The 21,935-nt window shown below is 40.1% G+C and overlaps 2 long non-coding RNA genes across 2 annotated transcripts in view; one reads left to right on the top strand and one right to left on the bottom strand.

The window, feature by feature from the left end:
• LOC310922796 overlaps positions 1-21,935 on the bottom strand; it is a 410,148-nt gene that overhangs the window by 54,582 nt on the left and 333,631 nt on the right. The window lies entirely within an intron of this gene.
• LOC310922797 lies at positions 8,584-21,909 on the top strand. Its single transcript, XR_014592491.1, has 3 exons — positions 8,584-8,665; positions 8,835-8,910; positions 20,113-21,909. It is a non-coding gene; the product is annotated as an uncharacterized lncRNA (long non-coding RNA).

Below are 21,935 nucleotides of genomic sequence, written 5' to 3'. Positions count from 1 at the left end.
TTGGGTGATGTAGAAATGTGGCATTATAACAGATATTAACTGTTCAAGAGAGATCAATGGATTATCTAAAATGTTAAGGGCATAAGTTACAGTGAAGACTCAATCTTACAATGAGCTTGATGTCCTCTGCTTCAACCCAGGTGGCCTTGGCTTCCACTGATTCAAAAAAGGGTGAGAAAACATAGTCCTTTGCCAAATTGCATCTCTAATGCACACAACCTAACCCAGACCTGTGAGGCAGCAGTGAGTTCAAGGGCACAGCTGTTGAAGTTGATGTCTTTATGGCAACTTTTTAACACCATTTTACTCAGTACCTTGCAAAATCTTGTTTAATTACTAAGCCTAAGTGCTTCAGTAAAGTCAAAAGAAGTTAGAAAGAATGTCACGTAATTTTTGACGCAATTTAATACCGTTAAAAATTCTGTTGGAATTTTATTTCAGGAAGAAAACCTAACAAACAAACTTTTCAAAGCCCAGGCTTGGAATCAAACACGTTATAAAATGCTCCGACTAACAACAGCATGTAGTGATGAGTCCCAAGGGGGAATGGCCTCAAACTGAAAGAGAGCAGGTTTAGATCAGATATCAAGAAGAAATAATTTATTTTGAGGGTGATATGGCCCTGGCACAGAGTGCCCAGGGAAGCTGTGGCTGCCCCTGGATCCCTGGCAGTGCCCAAGGCCAGGTTGGACATTGGGGCTTGAAGCACCCTGGGACAGTGGAAAATGTCCCTGCCATGGCAGGGTATTTAAGGTCCTTTCCAGCCCAAATCATTCTGTGATTCCATGATTCTGTGTTTTAAGTGGGAGCAAAACACAAAATCATCCAAAAGCTTTTAAGAGAAAAAAAGCTTCCCCCCAGAAGGGACCGCACGCCGAGGGCAGAGTGTGCTGCAGAAAATTACAAATTAACAGCTGGTATTTAGCAGGCTGTGAATTATTTACATGTATTTCTGAAGCCTCCTGACACAATACTGTGTAGGCTGCAGCATGGGCGAAATTTTGGACAGGCAGCCTTGCAATGGAACTGCAGAGTACATGGGGAAATATACGGGGAAGCATTATGAGGCAGTAAAACATTGTTATGCAGTGCAAAGCATCCAACTTTTAAAAAAGCTCAGCTTTATTTATGTGCCATAGTGCAAATTCAATTACAGGATTGAAAATTAGCTACAGGTTTTCTGCCTAAAACTGCTTGTACTCATTTTAGTGTGGACTTCTTTCTGTCTCTATGCCTAAATTATTCCATTAAACACGGGAACACGGTGACAATCTTCTGCAGCTGCAAATTCTGCTCGGTGTTCTCCTAAATGTGGTCTGGTCAAATTAATCCAGCACGTAACTCATCTCCTCTGAAACATCAGTATTTCATTTGCCATTAACTTTATGAAAAAAAAAAAAAAAATCAAAGCAAGAAGAGGCTGCTCTCTACAGAAAGGTGCCTGGGAGGGTTCAGCAGGCAGGGTTCAGCTACAATTGTACCATGCAAGAACACCAGCATTGCCTGGAAAGTGTCTGAAGAAACACCTGGAGGCATTATCTCTGAATAGTGTTACATATTTCCATTTAAAAGTTCAAAACCAGAGTTTTTCACCTGTTTCTTCTTTCTCCTTCATGGTGTGCAACTGAAAACTGTTACTATTTCACCTCAACAGCAATGTAAAATTAGCAAGAGAGGAATTTCACAGTTGCATTACTTTAAAAATCCACATTGGAACAACAAAATAAGGCAAGCACTGAGGTGGATGAAATGTCTGTTTTCTGTAACTTGCAAGTGGATATTCAGAGCTAAGAATCATCATATTTTGGGAAATCTATGGCAAATTTTTAGGACTTAACAACATCTCAAACTCTGCAGCCAGTTGCCTCAGTCAGATTTATTCACTTTCTCTGGTCAAGCTATCTGTGCCATCCCAGAACAGATTTTGCAAAGACTTGTTTGACAAAAAAACCCCCAAAACACAAAAAAACCCAAAACCAAAGTAAACCAACCAACCAACCAAAAAACCCCAAACAACCAAAAAAGCTCCCAAACAACAACAACAAGTAGAAAACATGCTAACAAAGCTGTCATTGTATGTATTACAAACTAAGCTTGTAATGGGATTATTCTTTGGAAAATTTGTTAAAGAAATGAAGTTTGTGGTGCAGCAAGCTTAGAGAAAAAAATAATGAATTCACAGATGTTCACCTTAATGAACAACAGATTGAGAATATATTATTAAATTTAAAGAGAAAAGTTTACATATGTTGTCAAAATTAGGTTTTGATCCCAACAAGCATTGTGCTATTGTGAATGATCAATTAATAATTGATTAAAGGCTTCCTCCAAGTTTATAATTTTGGAACATTTTATTATTTATTTATTTATCCTGAGAACTCAATAGATCAACGTGTGAGCAAGTTACTCCTGGGCATCTTAATATCTGGAATCCATCTCTGACAAAAAAAAAAAAAAAAAAATCCCATTAGAATGATGAAGAAGTTGCCATGTTGTTAAGGCTACACAATATCAACCTTCCTGGCATAAACATCCTCTTTCTGGAGGATTTTCCCACCTTGCCTGTGCCTGTGCTATGTAGCAGCTGCTTTAGGAATCAAATCTCTCAGCCTGGGATGGAGGATGGATTTGGGCTGCACCAGCCCTGGGTCTGCTGCAAGAGCCACTCTTGGAGCCAAAGGTAGGAAGGCAGGGAGGGAACCATGGACAGCTCCTACCCCTCACACAAACCCCAACCCTGGGAAAAGGCATCCAGCCCAGAGGCATTCAGGAAATTAAAATAGTGCCACACACATGGCTGCAGCTTATGGTTTCTCATTTCAGGAATGAAAGCTTACCACAGATCTGTTCCTACACAGCTGCTCTGCCTTCAATACTGACGCAATGAAATCAGGGTTGGGAGAAAACCTCTACCAAACAAGGAAGGAATTTTATCATTTCCACTACACTACACTGCAGTGTGGACTTTGGGCCGGTCCTTTATGCAGTGCCATATCAAATTAACAGCAGCAAACATCATGGAGCTTAACGAGCTCCCTGTGGATGGTGGGGAGACGCCTGCTGGATCCTGCCTGCTGACAAGGAAAAATGCCTTGGACGGGAGAAACTTGTGTAATTTCAGTGGATTACAAAGCAAGCTGCAATTTGAAAGCTGTGAAAAGTCACAAGAAATCTTGCTTTGAAATACTCTTCCACTGCCTACTTCTGTTGGCAGCCACAATATGGAATATTCCCTCATTTATTCCCAAGAGTCCAAGTCCCAAACTTGAGCAGGGAGCGTGGACCAAAGTGCAAAGGGAAAAGCAGCGGGTGCTCGGGGTCCCACTTAATTTCCACATAGCTGCACATACTCTGCAATAAAGCAGAAGATAGAATTTCCAGAAAAACACCCCCTGCAGTGCTGCAGCATCTTTAACTCAGCAGTAGAGGCTCAGATCAAACCAGCAGCAAATGGAATTGGGGCAGTCAGGAATGACTCTCCACAGCCTCCTGCCCAAACCCTCTCCTGGAGGATGCTCCTCTGCAACCCTCGGCAAGGTCAGCCAATAGCCTCTCTGTCAGTGGGTTAAGGGAAGCAGTTTTTGTATTCTTCACCAAATTAAGTCTGTAGAGAGATGTTTCAGGAGTGCCTGGAGCCTTTGTTGGGCACATGAACAACTCCATCATTGCAGCTCAGTGCAGAGCAAATCATAAACCAACATCCAAGGAGTTTAGTCTCTGGAATAAAAATTCCTGTTGGGCACATGGCTTCTTAAAAGCCCTTCTTCTAGTGCCATCTAATTTTGTTTTTTAATTTTTTTTTAATTTCTTGGCAAAAGACCAAAGTGAAATCAATTTCAGACACACATTGCAAATACATGGAATATACAAATAATAGTATATATTGGGTAGGAACTGAATGTCTCTTCAATGCAAACACAACCTGTCCCTACAGGAATCTTAACAGAGTATAAACAGTATTTTGGGAGAAGTTACCTCATCACTGTTACCTCAATAGCTCTCAGAGGCTGTGGAAGGATGTTTGTGATTTATAGCAAGCTATAATATAAAGTGAATTTACGGCACCATAAAACCAGCCAAAATCTCCACACAAAATCAACACCATCTTGCCAGGACTTACATAAGTAGCAGAGCCTATTTTCCAAGAAATAAGAATTAACTTTTATATCAGTTCTCTTTCACTGAAATACCAGATTTTTCAAATGAAAATGTAACCCTAAAATAATTCCCAGGTTTACATTAGATGAGCTGGTTTTTTAATGCCAATCATTTGACTTGTAGATTCTCATCCAGAACATTTCAAAAAACCATTCCTCATATTAAAAAAAAAAAAAAAAAAATCCAGGTAAAAGCATAATTTAACAAACCTCTCATATCTAAATTATTTCAAGCTCACCAAAAAAAACCCAAAAAAACCCAAAAAAACCCAAAAAAACCCCCCCAAAAAAAACAAAAAACCAAAAAAACAAAAAAAAAAACAAAAAACAAAACAAAACAAAACAAACAAAAAAAAAAAAAACCAAAAAAACTTTGTTCAGATGCAGTATATTCTGAAACCTAGACAACATAGACAAAGAGAAAATGAAATACTGTACTTTGAGAGGCTGATAACAGAGCTTGCAACAAAGAACTCTTTTCCACCTGGCTTTTGTAGACCCCAGAAAATACATTCAGCAAATTCAAATGCAGATGAGCTCAGGATGGAAAATACCCAGCTACTCCTCAAGATTCAGCCAAACCATGTGAAGAGAAACCCTTCTCAGCTGCCTGCGTTTGGAAATGCCTCTGAAGAGTTGCAATCCATATGGAAAGTGGTCATCAGAGACATTTGTTTAATAGCTTTATTAATTCTGTTTGTTTATTGAAAGCCCTTAACCAAATTGAATATTAATGCTATTTTCTGCAAGACATCCCAACAAGCTAATCCTCAGATGTGCAGCAACTAATTAAAAAGTTGCGTGGATGAGAACTGGGTTACCCTTCACTTTGTCAGCAGACTTGCACACTGAAGCATAGATTTCCTGTACTTACTTAGACTGAAAGTGATTTAATTATGAAACAGGGCGCAACTGCAATATAAATGCAATTTATCAAAACAAAAGATGCACTTGGAGCTGTATAAAAGTGCAAACTTACAAATGACGTAAATATAATATTTTACTGGGGAAGAAAATGTTTTTTGAAATGCCATTAAACCAGCAGTGAAATGCTGAAGAGCTGCAGTAAAACTAAGTAAAAGAAAATTAAAGCTTTATAACAAGAGCAGCTCCTTTTCTACAGAATTGGCCACATTTTCCAGAGATGCTGCACTCATACAACTATTCCCATTATCTCTCCTCATTTTGAAATTACTTTGAGGCATAAGAATAAGAAGAATAAGGATGATGAGTATTGAACGGTTGAGTCTAGACAATAGGCATGAGCTGGCCTTTGTCTTTTCCTGAGAGACCTTCTGAGATTATGTGATGCTGCACCTTTTCTTTTTCTTTCTGAGAAATGGATGACTGAAGTCAGCAAATAATTTAGACAAAGCCCAGCTTTCACAAGCCTAGGCAGAAGTATATTTCTCTGATGTTTTATTTTCTTTATAAGAATGGTTCTATTAATTTAATGCATTTAAATACATAATAAAAAAAAAGGAAGAACTAAAATGAGGGAGTTCTTTCCCTTTGCTCCCAAGAACTTCAAAAGGACCAAACTATTATATAAAATCAAATCAGGTAATATTTTCTGGTTTAGAATGTTCTGTCTTTTCTTAAACCTGAAGAACAAATGAATTATCACTGTTCATGCCACAATTTATATCAATTAGTACATCTTTGCCATCCAGAGTATCATCACTAGGTTCCAGAAATTAATGTAGAGACACAGAGACATGGAAGTGCTTGATGTGTTTGCCAAGATCAAAATTTGTTGTACACTTAACATCCCGAACTAGAAATACAGTGTGCTTGCAAATATTGTTTTTCTTTAAAAGAATGATTGCTGATGTTCATATCCATGGGAGACAGCTTCCACTTGCTAACAAGGAATCTATTTGAGAGATAAAAACAGTGCAGAGCAGAAATTGAAGACAAATGGTCTGCTAACAAAAACAAAAAATCAGGTTTATTTATCTTTTTCCCTTTTTTGAGATTCAAACAATTCAAACACAGAGTTCTGAATTTGTAGGAAAATATGGAGTAGGTTCACATATTGAACAGACCGTGAGCAAGGCAGTCTGACCTTGCCACTGTCCTGTTGAATCTCAGGTTTAATAACAGAGGCTGAATCGTTGCTGGAGCAGTGGCTTGTGTGGCGCTTAAGGAGGAATTCCCCGCTACAGCAACTCAGAAATGAACCATCACTGCAGCAAGATGTTAGTACAAGGATGTAATTAAAGTTCCTGCTAACTGGAAGAAAAATCGAGGTCTTCTTACACGACTGAGCATCTCCTGCCCTGACTTTTAAGACAAAGTGTCCAACCTGTCTAAACTACAGGCAGGAGTTTGTCTGTGAACTTACAAGCAGAAGGTTGGAAGGTGAAGCAAACCAAATTTTCTTCTACATTTACAGCTTTGTACTCCACAACACACTTCCTGCCACATCTCATTTGGATGCAAAGTTCTTGTTTTCCTAGACACAACTTCCTCACCCAACTCTTCGTCAATCTCACCAGGATTGGCTGCTATCATTGATACTCCACTGCCTGAAAGAATCCACAGACATTGCAGCACACTAAGGACTGGCCAAGAGGTCTCCAAATTTCACCGTTCTCTGTTCCAAAGCAGGCATTTATTCCCCTCACAGCTGAAAAGCTGATTTGCAGAGGCTTTTATAAGGAATCAGACAATACAGTAAATTAAGCGACAAATAAAACATATTAAAAGTCAGCTATAAATGTTCCCTTTCAAAACTGAAAAAAATCCTCCCTGTAAGTCTTGTTTCAATGAGATGTCAAAAAAGAACCCCCTAACAATCATTTTATGACTCAATTTCTTGCCATGCATGCTGAAAGTTATTTATGCCACCCGATAATTTGTTGGGTTTCTCTTCCTTTTTCTCCTAAACTGAATAGAACTGAATTGATAAAAGGGTGGGTTTGACTTCTCTGAATCAAAGGTATGATTAAAAATTAAAGCCAAGTTCCATATTCCACATCTCATGTACTGCGTGACACGGGACACACGGAAGCCTTTGTGCACACACAACTCAACATCAGCTCCACAAACTATTCCCACCCATGAAAGCCTTGCAGCTCCAAGCCCTTGACACAGAACTGTTCAGTTTTTGGGGGGCACAGAGCAGCCCGGCAGGAAATATAAACTCTTTTCAGGCCCCTCTGGAGCCGGGTGCTTGCCCAGCTGTACCGTGGCCTGGTGTGCAGCCACCAGACTGCAACATCACAGATGAGAAATGAGAAATTTTGAGGGCAATTGAGCACAATGAATTTTCACAGTGGATCAACACAAAGTCATTTAGAATGGGTATTTCTGAAGCACTGATACAATGAACACATTTATAGTGTTCAATGGCCCTAAAAAAAATCACCTTTTCACCTGTGGCAAAGCTGCTGCTGAGAGTGACTCCTCAGATGCTGGATTTTAATGTCTATTTATATGCAGTGTGCACAGATATATATGTCAGCTCATACACATGCACACCTTCAATGTGCCAATCAGCTTTTTGGCAAATTAATAAAAAAACACCAAACAAAAAACTCTATGGAAACAAAAGCTTTGCCAAGCTTTAAAACCCCTCATGCTTTTGGACTCTTATTGGTTGCAAAGTAACTCCATGGTAAAGGCAAATCTCATGCCAGGAATACAAAAAAAAAAGTAAAGCTGGTGGGCTACAGAAATCTGATTATCTCAAAGAGAAAGAATAACACCCCCTCATCCTCTCTAATTCTTCTCTTTCCTATAAAATGCTGAATTGAGGAGCTCGCTGTGCCCAACTATGGTACAAGTGAGTTACTTAATTGTCTTTCAGCTTCATTCAGTTTTCCTGCTGTAGTTTATAGGAGGGTACACACACTCACCGATAGATTCTCATTTTTCTTTTGGGTTTTTATGCTTAATCTGGGTTGTTAAAAAGATCAGAGCTGTACTTTTACTGTCAAGCTACTTCAGCAGCCCCAGCTACTCTTTTGTCCGTGCTGGGCATTTCAAGTGAGCCTGTGTTTGCATCAAAGCCTTGCCTTGGCCCATGGCTAGTTATTATATCTGCAGGCATGGCAGCTAACCACAGGCAACTCCATTCCAATTTATTCTGCACTGACTCCATGCTTCCCTTCTCAGGGATTAAGCACCTTGAAGCAACCATCTTGTTGCTGTTTCTGTGACCGATGCTGGTTATTTCTGAAATAACAATACATGCTTCAGTAATAACAAGTCATTTCCCCTTCCTCTGACTGACAAATGGATTTGCCACATTCTTCTGTTAGTGCTTTCCAGACCAGTCAAATTAACCTTTTGCCTGTCTAACAGCCCGTTTCAGTGCTCTGTGCCCTCAGCACAATCTGTCAAAGCAGTTAAGTACAGCAGAACTGGGAGACTCCCAGCCACCAGTTAGAGATTACACAGAGTTCTGGCACTTGTCTGTTCTGTTGTTTGGAGGAAAGAACTTACAACTTTCTTTCCTTGCCCAGGGGCTGCACACCAACCACAGGAGTTTCCTTTCACAGGTAAAGCACTGAAGAGCACATTGTAGTGTCAATAAAACTGTCCTGGGAAGACAAAATAGCTTTATCATTTATTACTAAACTATGAGGCTGTGGATGATCATTGTATAATCATTTTAACAGCAAGTGATGCCTCCTTTCCTTTCTACCCTTTCCCTTTTGACTTCTCCAGCCAGCAGAAGGCTGCTGATACGTCAGGTAGTACTGGCATGAATGTGTGACACCTAAAGAAAATATCTGCTTAAAAGGTAAGACACTTTCTAAATTAGGGACCTGGAGGAAGGATATTTACCTTGATAGCTGCAAGATCCCAATGCCACTCCTCCCTTTATGATATCCATCCCTAGGTTTATAGTGCAGATGGAGAGGTATTCACAAAAAAAATCCTGTTTCTGTCTGGCATCTTTTGAGAAAGTATTGTGATCCCAGTGGTAGGAACAGTGGCATAAAATAATACTTTAGTGGCAATTAATCCTCTACAGTTATTTCTGAGAGTGCTGGAATCCAACCCTCTCCTATTACAGAGCTTTTCTTCCCCTAAGTAGAATCAAGAACAAAGCACTGAGTAACCCTCCTAAATCTCGTTTCAATTCCTCAGGCTGTTGCAGCAGCTGCCAAAGGTGGCTCACTGAGGTATCTCCTTATCTGCAGAAGCCAGTTTATAAAGTCCCTAAAGGCTCTCAGGGCCCCAAATGTCTTTAGGATATTGATAGGTGTTCACTCACAGGGGTCCTTGTGCCTTTAATAGCCTGATGCAAATCCTGGGTGCCAGGAAGGGAACTAATCCCCTGAGTGCCAGAGATAGGCAAACACAGGATGCCAGGGGCAGTCACAGCCAGGAATGGGCAAGCAGATCTTCATCTGTTAGCTGTTTGACACTGCAGTTCCACAGCTGGAATAGGATAGGGGAGATGGTTGAGGAAATACAAAGTGCATAGATTAAGATGCTGTCACTGGTAGCAAATGCAGCAGCCATTTCCACTGGCACTCCATTCCCCAAAGGAGAATCTAAGACAGGGGGGTTCTTTTTTCTTTTTTCTTTTTTTTCTTTTTTTCCTTCTTCCTCCCCCCTCCCCCTCCCCCCTCCCCCAATTTCTCTGACAGAGTTCTGAGGTCTAAACAATCTTCATGAGGGGACTTCTGGGTGTTTTTGTTTATTTTTTTTTGTTTGTTTGGTTGGTTGGTTGGTTGGTTTTTGGGGGAGGGTTGTTTTGGTTGTTTGATTGATTTTTGTGTTTGTCTCTTCTTAAACCCTGAATCCTCTCACAATGACAAGTATCTGTTGCTTTGTGCTAGTTTCTCTGCTTGAACAAACAGTAAAATGAATCCTCCAATACAAAGCCTTAATTTTTTTTTATCCCCTTATTTACTTGTGTAGATGATGAATATATTTTTTGATAAGTTTGATAAGAGGAAAAAAATTAGAGAGGACGAGAATAATTTTGACTGAAAGCAACTTCTAGAGCTCATCTAGCCCAACCCTCTGCTCAGAGAACATCCACCTGGAAGGTATTGCCCTGAGCCATGTCTAAATTTCTCCAAGGATGGAGATCCCAGAGGATTTCTGGGGAATTTCTCCCAGTGTTAGGTGCTTACAGTGTCTCCATTTTCTCTGCTCTTCTCTGCGGCACCTGCAGATGAGATCTTCCCTTCACCTCTTTTTCTCCAAGAGGGACAAACCCAATTCCCAATCTCTCCTCACAGGACATGCACCAGCTCTTGGTGGCAACTGCCTAAGTTTTTCCAGTAAATCCATGTTTATCCCAGAGCAGGGAGCCCAGACACAGCCCAGACTCCAAACAGGGGCTCACAAGAGGTCAAGAGTACAACAACAATTTCCTTGGACTTACTGCCTGCACTGTTGCTGATGCAGCATGGAGTGTTTGGATTATTACATGTAAAGTGTTTGGCAATTGAAAATCTCTTTCCTGTCTAAAGTATCCTCCAAGTCAAGGGAAAAAAAACCCTAAAAACACAACAAATCAACAAAACTCTGCAAGTCTAAAAGATATTAAGGTCCCAGAGATCAAGCTTTGGAAATTTGTGTTGTGAAGGTTATTATGTCAGTGTCCTCCCAGGGAGGGCTGACAGAGGAAGAAAATATCCGAATACGACAGAACATATTGTACAACACTTCTCACAGCTCAATCCAATCAGCAACCAAGGACACAACCTCAATAAATTCTTAATAAGTTTACCAATCCTTATAGTACAGATACTCACAGACCATTAATATCTAGCTGCCAGAGTATTGCGTCTGCTACTATATGAACTTGGTAGAGTCAAATAGAATTTCTTTTCTACACTCAACACAATCAGTAGAAGCAGCTATTTCAGGTGCTGTCATAAAATCATAAAAATACAGATTAGTTTACCTGTCAACATTTCAACAATCCAGACTGTGTTCATTTTAATATTTAATTATTTTCTAAAACTATGACAGAGATGATGCTCTGAAACTGGTACCATCCTCTACTTTAAATTACTGCCCTGATTCTGAAGTTATAAATGTACTTTGTTGCACCTGCCCAGCCAAAAAAAAAAGGTGAGTTTTGTAAATCCTCTCCCCATTCAGTGAGAAACTGGGGCAAAATAGCAGATCCTCTATCATTCCTGACAGGGTAATGAATGCAACTGAGGGGTGGAAGGCATGGCTTGTGCTTCTCTGCAGAAACATTGTATATTCCAAGAAGGGAATCACCAAAGAGAACGGCGTAGAAAAGTGCCTTCGATCACCCTCAGGATGTCTTTTGTGCTTCTCAGCCACAGTTCAAGGAACTCCTTAATTGTCCACTATTGTCTTTTTTTAATTCTTTTGCTGTTCTCCTCTGAAGTGACTGAGTAATTTTCACAATTGTATTGAAAAACTTATGCTATCATCAGATAATGACGACTTGAAAACAATTGCTACAATTTCTGTGGAGTTTATAAAGGTTGTTTATAAGCAAACACAAACACACATTCCTTGCCTGCTTCAGCACTTATATTTGCCTGTTACTTGCTCAGGTGTTTCTAGTTGGATCTCCTTTTTAGTAGCTTTTCTAATAAACTGCTTTAAAGAACACAATCTACAACCTACTACAGCAAAACCGCATTAATAAATTCAATAGAAAATAAAGCTGTACTACATTACAATAAGGTTACCTTTCTTCACAGCAAATCCAGTCAACCACACTGGGCACCTAAAGCCAGCTGTGACTGTGCTTTCTGTTGCTGACTTGACTCAAATCTCGCAATAAAGTTCCAAAAAGTTGAGGTACAAACTGTAGCAGCACAGGCTGTTACAGTGGACTGAGGTCCACGGAAAGCAAGGCAGTGCCAGGAGACAAAAGCACTGTAATATTGCAGTTAGCAGCTTGTTCTTTTTATTGGTTTAGCAGCCCTCCTTCCCTCTTCCAGAGAGCAGAAATAGTGCCCACCTGTCCTTCTCCCCAGCTATTATGGCTCGTGTTGCCGACAGGGGAAATGGGAAAGCTCAGAGAGGAAGCGACTCACAAAACCCAAACCATTTTTTATGCTGCTATAAAACCATAAGACAGCATAAAGGCAGCGCAATGCCAGCTAAACCGGTGTAGCTGACAGGTATATGCACTGAAAATATGCTGGCAATTAGGAGCCTTGGCTAAAAAAAAAGCAAACATACACAAGTTTCATAACGACACATTCCTGCCCACACATTCCTGCCAGCTCCGAGCTCTGGCACCAGCACACAGCTGGCACGGAAGGAGGCCTGTCCTGGAAAGGGATCCTCTGTGGTTTCTCTCCAATCCAGCAATCCCAGCTCTTAGCACTGACAGAGAACAAATGCCTTTTGCTTCAAGGAACTGCTCTTGAGCAGGAGGCCCAAAGGAGAGGATTAGGAGCTCTTGTACCAAAGGCAGCATGTATGAACATGAGTCTTTCCCTGGTACCAGAGGAGCTTTCGTGGAAAGGTGGCACACGTGGGTAAAACACTCAAGCATCACCTGGCACCTCCTGCCAGATCTGTCCCAGGGAGCAGGAGCAGAGGCCCAGGCTGGCACAGGACTGATCTGCCCACACCTGTCTGCTCCCATGCAGAAACCTGGAGGAGATGCTGCTTCATGCTGTCCCCAGCATCTGCACACAGAAGCTCTGATGTAGAATATCAAAAGACATTTTCAAAATTTCTTACTTTTTTTTTTTTTTTTTTTTTTTTTTTTTTTTTTTTTTGACTAGGCAGGAATGGGACTGAATGGAGTTTGGAGGCTTCCAAGGGCAGGGAAGCAGGTGATGCAGTCAGGACATGGGGACATGCCGTACACTGTGAGGCCGAAGTTCTATTTCCTCCTCCAATTTGTCAAACAGAATGTTATAAAGAGTTACAGAACCAAGAAATGTCAGACAAATGCAGAAAAAAAAAGCTTTGAAACCTTTTGTGATAAAGCAAAATTAACAAGTATAGTTACAACAGCTGCAGGAACAACTGTGTTTCCAAGGCAACAACTCACAATTCTTACAGCTATGAAAAATCCTGGGCACCATGGGGGAGTCGTGAAATTAGGGAGACTTCAGCTAAAATAGAATACAGAAAAACGGACTAAAGCAGGGAAGAGGCAGGAAAGCTGACATGATGAAGCTCACACTGCTAGGAACAGCTGGAGCCCCAGCACCCCTTGGTGCAGGTTTGGGGGAGTCCTGGCCCTCAGCTCTGTCCTGCCGCTGCCCCTTTGTCCCCTAGGTCCCACACTGCCACTCGCCAGTGCCACAGGAAAGCAACTGTTAGCCTAAAACTGGCAGAGCAATTACTGCCACTTTTCTTTTAGGGTAATGGCACAAACCTGCCTGTGCTATTTGCTGGCCTGAGCAAGTGTCTGCCTGTAGGAAAGCACCCCACACCCGAGCAGGTGTCTCCATATAGGGAAAGGTTTAAGACTCATCCCAAATCCTTTTAAAGGAAGAACACTGGAAGTTTCTTTGCTCTCCTGGCAGTAATTGGTTCAATACTAAGACAAAAACACTTGATAGGTCTCTTTACCTGTTCCTCAGAAAGGTAGCTGCTCTCTGTTGGGCTGTTTGTCAAAAACCCCACCTAAATCATCCAATGCTTAAGGAAGAGCATGAGGCTTCTCAGTGCATCTTGGGGTGTTGTAGCAGATGCGTGGAACCTGTTCTTACACTGTGCTCAGCTTTGTTTTTTTAAATCACTTTCTTCTTTTATTAAAACCTTTTTGCTTTTTCAAGACACACTCGACCATGCCGTCTTGCTAAATTCCTTAAGCCATTTTCTGTGAGGTGCTGGACACCCTCAGAGGTGTTGAGAAATTCAGTGTCTGCCCTCTTAGCAAAGCAGTGCACTGGGATAAGCTAATCCCTCAGAATCACTCCATGGAAAGGAAGCAGAAAGCTCAGTGCTTTCCTTTTAACATTTTCTTTTAACATTATTGCTGTCTGTATGTGACAATAAAATGTTAAGCCTCATGATACAAAAAGCCACCTTTTTTTTTTTTTTCTTAACAAACTCACCAACATAATTAATTCCTCAGAAACAACTTGAAGATTCACATAAATTTGCAAGCAGCAGCTCTTGGGCACACTGGATTATATGTCGTGTGACTGGGTACGTGTGTGTGCAAATCAAAGGGATAAAAGCAAATTTAGGGAGTTAAAAACACATAATCACACACCATGTATGGGCACTTGGTAAGGACTGCTAATTTAAAAAGCCCACAGGCACACATCTTTCCTCCAAAGCATTGGAATTTGCAGTGTGAGGCTTAGGAAGGTACAACATCAAGTCCTGGAATTGGACATATATTTCATTACTAGCACTGGCAATTGGTTCCCAGATGAAAATATCCTGAGCAGGTAAACAGACCCTGAACAGCTTTTTTTTACCTCTGGGAAGCAGGAGCCTCCTCTGCTGCAGTGGCGTGAGCTCAGGGCAGTGGGACTGGAATGGTTATTTTGCACTCAAGGGGAAAGAGAAATGCAATTTATTCAATGCTCCTGCCCCACCACTGGCCATGCCTCTGCCAGTGGATCAGCTCTGCATTCAGCCCCTTCAAAGAGTCCCTAGGGCTGCAAAAGCCATACAAGATCAAGTCCAAGTTAACCCAGCAGTGCAGTGTTCACCACTAAACCACATTCCCAAGTGCCACAGCCACACGTTTTCTGAGCACTTCCAGGAATGGTAATTCCACCACATCCTTGTTCCAATGCTTGATTACCCTTCCAGTGGAGAATCTTTTCCTAATATCTGATTTTTAACCTCCCCTGGCATAACTTGTGGACATTTTGTCTCATCCTGCCACTTGTTACCTGGGACAAGAGCTCAATCCTCACCTCAGTGCAAACTCCTTCAATTCTTTTCCTGTAAATTCAAGACCTCAGCTCTCTCATGCCTCACTGATAAATGCAGTATTACAAATCTTTGATTCTCATGATTTGCACAGAGTGAAATGCCCAGTTAAATTCCTACATGCCTCTGTCTCACGCCTGTGACTCAAGAGACACCTCACAAATGTGATCCTGGAGCACATTTCTCCTGTCTTAGTGACAATTCCTGCATAGTGCTGATCAAACAATAAGTGACAGACTGGATATCCTGATCCCATTTCCTTCTTTCCCCAAATGAGTATAAATAGGAGATAATTACAAGCATCTCCTAGATATTTCTGGAGAATTTTTAGATCAAGATCATTGCTTTTATTTTATTTTTTTCTTTGATATTATGTGAATAAAAGCAGATTTTGATTGGGAACAGTCCCCAAAGACAGCTTTAGACTGGCTAATGTGGACTGTAGTGTCCTCCACAGCTGCTCTCTGCTCACATCCATTTCCACTTTAACAGTGATATCTGAGCCACAAGGGCTGGCTCAGGACGTCAGGATTTGTGGCAGTGGCAGAACTCGGGCCAGTGCTTCCTGCCTGCTCCTGACTCGTATTTTGGTGCTTAAAAGCTTTCAGGGGTACATTCACTGCTGGATATATTATATAAACTTACCCTAGAACAAAGGACAATGTATATGCTCTGTAGAAAACAGCAAATTTTCATGAGCTAGTGAAGTGACCAGTGAATTGTATTGCTTTGTGGATCACTCATTTCTACTAAAATATTGAAGGTATTACACAATATATCATAGCCCCTACACATTCAGTGATACAAAACCCTATGAAAACAAATGTGAATATGGACATAATGCAATGTATGAGTTTTTCCATGATCTTTTATGTACCATTTTCTTTCATGTTTGTGAAAAAGCAGACCAAACTTTGGTTTGGAGGTTGAGCAAATCTCTCTTCTCCAGCCCTCAGTGTGCTCTTGTCCCCAAACACAGCTGGGCCAGCACTGCTGCACTTCCACAGAACCCAGAACTCTGGTGATGATGAGGCTGAAGAAAAAGATCCCACAGCCCCAGTGGCAGAGGGCTTAGACCCATTCTTTGCAGTGGATATTGTCATTTAAGAAAATAAAAGTGGAATATGCTGCCCCACTCACTCCCAGTGAGAGCACATTCTGCCTTTCCTGCTGAAGGTGTTGTTAGCAGCTCAATGCCAGGGGAAATATCAATGGGTTCTTGGAGAATCAAAGCAACCTGTATATAACAATGCTTTTGTCTTTGATGATATTGCCAATTGTTCTTTGCTTTCTGAAATGCCTCTCTGTCTCCTATAGATTTTCCATATATTATTTTTCAGCCACTTCTACCAGGCAATGCAAAGCTTTCTTAGCACTGCAGTCAATAAATGAAAATATAAAAGTCTTTATTTACACTGCCAGACAGGGGCTCTAGTGCAGTCCTTGTAGTGCAATACATCACAGCTCTATGGCTTTCCTTAGGGTTTATTCTCTCCCTGACACAACTACAAATGCACCTAAATCAAACCAAACACCTGGAGACTTTCCAGTCGTATTTTCCTATCCTAAATGAGTCCCTCTACCTGTCATACACCCAATCACACAGCAGCCAGGAACAGTTTCAAGGTATTAAGGGAGAAAATGAGACTGCCACACTCCCATTTGTGTGACACAACAATTTGTGCAGACATTGGTTCTTCTGCATGTACAAAGGAGAAAAGAAAGACCCCATTTTTAATTCCCTGCATCCTTCAAATGGAAGGAACCCAATATTTTCTAAATAGATAAATACAAGTAACAGTAACTACTTGCAAAAAATTTTTAGGATGGAATAGCCTTAAGCTTTTCTAGCAGTATCTGCACAGATTGACTTAGATTAGATGCTAAATCATCTTCACAATTCAGATGCCTTGATATTTTATCTGTTTAATAGGTTCCCCATTTCTTTTCTCTTTACAACTGCAACAGCAATTACAATTGCCATGAATATTGATACTCCATAAAACCAAGCCATTTTTACCCCACACTTCTTTTATATATGTAATAGATATTTAGACACTACTGGTGTTGTGAGTAACACATTTCACCAACATAAAGGATAAGACTGTGGAAAAGAGCTGGCTAAAATTTCAAGCATAAGCCCTCAGCAATAAGAACAGACTCCTGGGGTAAAAAAGACAGATGTACAGAAAAAAAGAGAGAGATTACAAGGAAAAGAAGATGAAAATTTAGTCTTAATCTTAAACTACTCCAAAGCTACTCACATATCTGAATTCTTTAGGAAAAGATTCAGACATAGCCACAAGTAGCAAACACCTACAAGATCTTTCGCAAACACAGGGGCACTGCAATGTTTTCAGCTCCACACCAGCTCTGAAGGCATTTCTCATCTGAGACTGGTAAGGACAACTTGCACCACAAGGACTGTGAGCCTTTGTTTTTTCACTCATTGCATACCTACTCATGCACAGCTTTTGCTAATTTCTGCTAATAATTAGTGTTCTGAGATACATTGGGGATGAAATCAGTTGGGATGTTTGATTTATGTCTGTTGTTTCAGGGTAATTAATATAGTCTAGCAGGTACACACTCTAAAAGAAAGAAATAAAGCAGGGAATGTTAAAAATAAGGAGAAATCTGGGTGAATTTAATGAGCCCGATGTGCCCCTTTACTAAAGATAAGCTGAGTATCTTCTGAATTCCAACTCATGTTGACCAGTAATTTGACCTCCCTAGAAGAACATCAAATTTTGATGCATGCTTTCATACAGAATATTTACAGCAGTGTCCTGGATCATTTTACAAGGGAAATGCACTCTAAAATATAATGTAACTTAATTCAACTGTCTCATTGCTACTGATAAGCCATGCACCTTAATTTATTTATTATGACTGGATACGAAAGCAGAAACACTGATTTGCTCTACCATTCTACCACAAATCCTCTTTTGTTTCTTTTTCCTCACCTGTTTTATTTTTCTCTATGTTGAAAATGTACCTGGTCATATTATGAGCATGTCCTGATGATTTTACAGAAAAATATTGAAGTCATCAGAGAAATAGCAAAACATGAAGAGGGAAGAATATCAGGTAAAGGAGATTCAATTACAAACTCAGCAGTAACAAACAAAAAAAGTACTTGAAAAAAACAACAAACACATAAAAATCAGAGAGGTCTTAATGGAAGCAGAAAAGGAATATGTTTGTTTTTTTCTCATTGTAGAGAAAGAAGTCTTCCACCATAAAGAAATGCCACTATCAGTCATGCAGGATCACGTGTAGAGAATATGTGTTCTCTATAGAACTGTATTGTAAGATGCATTCATCAGAGGTTGTGGGGTTTTTAAAAATCAAACCCATGGCTCTAAGAGCAGACTGGAACATGGGTAATACCTGTGCAGCTTAGCAGCCATTAGCCTCACAATTGTATCATTTGTCAAACGTGGAGGAGGATCAATTCCTCTTCCAAAAGTAGTGTAATGATATTATCGGATTTACAGTGTTAAACACAAGGAAAGCCAAAATAAATAATAAAAAAAAGAACCCCCCCTTAAAAAAACAACCAAAAAAATCCCACAAAAAAACCCTAAAACAACCAAAACCCCCTAAAACCAAAACCAAACACACTCCAAACAAAACAAACTCATTTATAGCCTCCATACAACAGAATTTTAGAAGCTGTCTCAAGTGACTGATAGCTTTGAGGATGAGGATCCAACCCCCCAGATTATCTTTTATCCCTGTGACCATGGTTGTCCTCTATTACCATGACCTTCCAGCACTGCTTTCATTTAATTATATCTTTTAGATAATGATCATTCTGATGGCTGTCATGAGCAAACACATAAATTTGCTGTAAGCCTTTGTCTACTTTTCTGAAATTTTGCCAGCACTGCACCTCAAAGATTTCAATTTTCTTCCTGTCAGCAGCACTTCTTTCTCATGATTCATATTTTGGCTACTGCAAAAAAATGTGCTTTTTACCAGTCATGTCTTGTACAATTCAAGTTTCCAATTGTTTTACTTGGGAATTTTAAAACTCCCTGCAAGTGATGCGTTTAACTGACAAGGAACACGAACTAGTAAATAGTGTAGAAGAGCTGAGGTTGAATCCTAAATAGCTGTATTTAGTGTCTCTCCAGCTGAATGACTGAGATATTTTGCATCTCATTTTGATTAATGAAATTGAGATTTTTTGACATATTCACAGAGAACCCTTATTCTTTGCAATATTTTTGCTTCCAATTTGGTGGTTGTGGGAAGATGCTGTTTTCTTTTTACAGATGAAATCTGTTCAAGGATCTGAATGAATGCCAAATCACTTTCACTATGTAAGGTCCTCCCTTACCCCAATTTAATTCTCCTGCTACACAAAGGAAAGGCTGCAAACTGAACACATTGTCTCATACCCTCCCACAACCCATTCACTTGGTGTCATGACAGATATTATTTGTGTTGACATAAATACAAATTTTTTTTTGAAAACACACCATCAACATGTCTACACACAGATGAAATAATGAGAAATAACATTTCTAAGTATTCACTGAAGAAATCTCCTGTTGGTCCTGCTATTCCATTTATCTTCCAACAATTTGATGGGGCAATATCCTGATACATGAACCCACTATTTGCAATGGCTAAAGACAATTTCCTCTCATCAATCCATTGCAGGTTCCAGCCTATAAATCTTGTCACCTTGTGTGACTTCTGGATCATCTTGTCTTTGATACTTTGACCAAAGTGCAATTACTCTCTCCCTGCTGCTTTCCCTCTGATTTGTGGCTGCTGGTGGTTGAGTATGCCACACAAATTCCTTTCTCAAGGCATTTCCTGTGTTGGGAATCCAAGCCATTCCAGGAACAAAGCCAGTCAGAGCTGTTTGCCACTTCAAAAGGGTTGAGAACTTTCAGAACTGCAGCTCAGCTCTGGCTGCCAGTCAATTACAAATGCAATTGCTGAGTATGGTTTTGTAGCTGGACGCAACAAGGTCAATAAGATTTACATGACGGTTTAAATTTCTGAATTTGTGCTCAAAATGTGTTTCCATAACTCAAATGAGTTTTTCTGAATGCCTAACAAAGTTTACATTAGATAGAGTTGTAACATTAATCTTCTAATTGTTTTGCAGACAAGAATAAAGAGTGGAAAAAAAGTCCATTGGAACAAAATTCCTGGAAATGTGCCAAGAACTGCAGCAAAACTGTCATTCATCTTTGCATCTACAAAGATCAAAAAAGCAAAGCTTTTAAACCTCATCCAGCCACCCAATTGACAATCTCCTTGCCTTCTCCACACAATTCTTTGCAGCTCCCACCTCCACATGAACATTCCATTATTTTGGTGTCATCTCTGCCTTGGCTCTGGGACTGCTCCACTGCTCAGCTCAAAGGCTGACCTTAATTGTGGGATGTTCTTTTTCAAAGAATTATTTCTATACTTTCTGCTTTAAAGGGAAAAAAAAAAACAACACAACAACAACAACAAAACAAAAACAAAAACAAAAACCAAACCAAACCAAACCAAAAAAAAAAAAAAAAAAAAAAAAAAAAAAAAAAAAAACCACAAACAAACAAAAAAAAACCAAAACAAAAAAACCAACCCAAACCTTATTAGGGCTCTGAATTACCTATAGGTGATGTTCCACGGAGGCCACCCATACCCTCTGTCCATCAATCTCATTCTCAATTACAGGCAGCAGTATAGGCCAGTTCCTTAACATTTCTCTATAATTTGGATCTTCCAGGTAAAAATAGTCTGAGTCCTGTTCTTTCAAGCATGTAATTTCCAATGTACGCTCTTTAGAAGAAAATTAATTTCACATCAGGTCACATAAATTTCTTCTGATAATCTCAGATAGCACATATTTACCTTCCTCTAGCACTAACCTCATTCTTCCCACAACCAAAGTAATTCTCTGTTTAGAGATACAACTTCTCCACTGCTGATTCCTTCTCACTCTGTTATTGTCAGTAACATTGCTGTATAAATAAAACCCTGCCTTGCGCACCGAGGTCTGGAAACTCACTGCTAATTGCTGCATTATTAATTGCTAAGTCAACTGGTGGCAACAGGGAGTCCAACTGCTGTCTCTGGAGGGCCAAGAGGATTGCCAGAGAAGTAGTTTTTTTTTTTTTTTTTTAATCAGCTGCTCTGTTTTTCCTCTTTCTGGGAGCACAGGCTGAGTTGTTTTCCTGAAAACACTCAAGCAGAGATAGAATACAGAGACACCCCACAGAAGGGGCCCGGTGAGCTCTGAGAGAGCCATGCTCTAATTAGATTATGTCACCAGACTCGCTTAGTAATGACTATTGAAGGCATGGAAGAAGAATGCTACAAGTATAATTATAGTACCTGACAGACCAACAAATTAAGTAGGAGATGGCTCCAAATTCACCCGGCTTGTCTTTGGACTGATGCAATATTTAAAATGCTCCACACAGATTCATGCATGTGCAGCATGACAATTGATTGGCGTGAGGTGATTTGTTTTCTTGAGTGATGCTGGTATGATCCTCACTCCCAGTCTTTTATTGATCCTTGAAACAAATACCCTCCTGTACTGGTTTCATTAGACAGGCTCTGTCTTGTTAATTACCACTCTCTCAAATCTTTTGGTGTTTCATTAAAGTGAACAAATTGAAAGAATTAAATAAAGAATCCATGTCAGCTGTCACTGTTGTAGTGGTCTTTAATTCCCCAGAAGGCCAATAAGGAAAGTTCCCCCCTTCCCCTTTCCTTTTTTTTTTTTTTTTTTTTTTTAGTATTTCTGACATCAAGTCACAACAAAGTGGTGCAATGCACCATAAGAATTGACTAAATCAAGTTGGAAAATAGTCTGAAAGACTTGGCTGACTACATCCCAAATCCTTTTGGACTTTAGGGAGGGTTCTTCTACCTCACTGCTGATACAGAGAGTTTCATCAGCTTCTCTGCAATGGATCAAAAGGAGTT

Source organism: Zosterops lateralis, assembly GCF_965231275.1.
Source record: "Zosterops lateralis genome assembly, chromosome: Z".
NCBI classification, from domain to species: Eukaryota; Metazoa; Chordata; class Aves; order Passeriformes; family Zosteropidae; genus Zosterops; species Zosterops lateralis.
The sequence above is the reverse complement of the archived record's forward strand: the minus strand, read 5'-3'. Positions and strand labels throughout refer to the sequence as shown.